Source organism: Penaeus chinensis, chromosome 38 (assembly GCF_019202785.1).
Source record: "Penaeus chinensis breed Huanghai No. 1 chromosome 38, ASM1920278v2, whole genome shotgun sequence".
NCBI lineage: Eukaryota > Metazoa > Arthropoda > Malacostraca > Decapoda > Penaeidae > Penaeus > Penaeus chinensis.
In genome coordinates this window covers 23081627-23084126 of record NC_061856.1, presented here as the reverse complement: position 1 = coordinate 23084126, position 2500 = coordinate 23081627, and the positions used below count along the sequence as shown (strand labels likewise).

The following is a 2500-nucleotide window of genomic DNA, read 5'->3' as shown; positions in this document are numbered from 1 at the left end:
CTAATGGATCTACGCTCCAATGTAACGATAGTAGGAACAGGTATAACCGAAGTCATGCGTATGTTCGGCAACTTTTGAGCCGGTGTGAACCACATATACGTCTGTTAATTAATGTCAGACTAGGGTTTAAGCTAGAATCGTTATTCACTTATTAATCACACCCTGCTCACCCTCTAGAAGTCGCTGGCATGTTTAGGTAAATCCCAGGTAATCGTGTGATTCGTGATAGATACCCGTAGGGTATGTCATGAGCGCCCATCACAGATTCGCAGTATATAGTGGGTTATTTTTACATTTTCCCAGCTCGTTTGCTTCGTACAGTACGGTATTTTGGGATATAGACCCCCATCAATGAAGTCGACATGCCCCAGCTAGACATGGTACCTCGGGAGATTTGCTGAACCCGAGAAGATTTGTTTGCGATAAAACCTGCGGATAATTTTCACATTACCGTTCATTAGTGCATTATTCTGTCGCATATCATTCAATGTGGTAGCTGAAATAATTGTGTATTAATTCTATAGCTAGTTTATTGCATTTTGGTTAAAATAAACGTTAATCTAAGTGTTTGGCATACATGACCGTTATGTGAGGTCACTGAAGTGAATGTGTCATTGACGCTCCCTGTCACTCACACGTAAATCCTTGCGGATTGCAGTTGTCGTTTCCCTTATATACTCTCATATCTATCAGAGACAGTTGGTAGTTCAATCCAGGTCCTTGCAGATGGCTACTGATGTCTCCGTCTTCTATTTTCTTCTTTAACTTTGTGAAAGTAAAACACAAAATGAAAAAAGACGAAAATAACGTAAAATCGAACATTGAAAACTGCAAATTTTTATAAATAATCGGCTAGTAGCGCTTAACACCTCCTCTTCTCTGTTGTCTTTGCTTTTCTCTTACTATCTTGGCCCTTACGTGTATAATCTGGTTCACCGATATCTGACACAGCACCGAAGGAGGACCCTGCTGCAGAAACGGTCACCCTAGGATGCTGTGGGAAGGACGTCACCGGAAGATCGCCAGAATCCTGGAGACCAGGATGTTTGTCAGAGCAGGTATTAAGCCGCCCTGGTATGTGGAAGGGCGCCACCTGCCAGGACATCCGTAAATCCAACAAGGGACCAGTAACTCGCCAGCGCAGGTATCAGTCGCCCCATGATGCTGTGGACGGGCGCCACCTGGCTGGACGCCCGCAGATCCAGTCATACTCCAGGAGCTCGTCAGTGCAGGTATCAGCCGCTCTGAGATGCCGAGGAGGACGCTTCCTGCATACACACACATACCCCTAGATCCTGACGAAGATTACGAGAATGTCTGTACGAGCGCGCAGCCGAAAAAGACCTGTGGACATGTGGACGTCGAGGACGGACGGATATACCAAAGACCAGGATGAAAACGACGACAAGGACGAGCAGCCACGAAGATGCACCAGGAACAACACACGCCAGAACGATGTGACTAGCAAGTCAGGCCAATCTAAGGCGCCTCGAAGGCGAGGCGTTAGTAGGTGGCCGAGCAATATACCGTGTACATAACCACGAATTGTGTATGAAAGAGCGTGGCTGCTTGCCACGTGGCTCGAGGTCCATGGAAGAACCATCGTGTTAGCGAGAAGTAGCTGACCTCGGCAGACGCGCCCTCGCTCCCACGGGCTCAGGTCATTCTCACCAGCCTTCCGCCTCCACCGGGCTAGTTGGCGCCGCGACCTCCCGCACTCAGCACCTTACCCAAGACTTGTCTCGTCTGTTACTGTTGTACTCTTCAGAAATAAAGAATCCTCATACCACTATTACTACTACAAACTAATGTTTGCTGGAGTAGTAATAGGCCTCATCTATAGAGTTTTTTTTACCTACACACACACACACACACACACACACACACACACACACACACACACACACACACACACACACACACACACACACACACACACACACATACACACACACACACAAAACACACACACACACACACACACACACACACACACACACACACACACACACACACACACACACACACACACACACACAAAACACACACACACACACACACACACACACACACACACACACACACACACACACACACACACACACACACACACACACACACACACACACACACAAAACACACACACACACAAAACACACACACACACAAAACACACACACACACAAAACACACACAAAACACACACAAAACACACACAAAACACACACAAAACACATACAAAACACACACACATACAAAACACACACACATACAAAACACACACACACACACACACACACACACACACACACACACACACACACACACACACACACACACACACACACACACACACACACACACACACACAAAACACACACACAAAACACACACACACACACACACACACACACACACACACACACACACACACACACACACACACACACACACACACACACACACACACACAAAACACACACACACAAAACACACAAAA

General features: G+C 46.6%; 1 protein-coding gene across 1 annotated transcript in view; it reads left to right on the top strand.

The window, feature by feature from the left end:
- The window catches only part of LOC125046145 (trafficking protein particle complex subunit 3-like), an 18537-nt gene that overhangs the window by 14643 nt on the left and 1394 nt on the right, over nucleotides 1-2500 (top strand). The window lies entirely within an intron of this gene.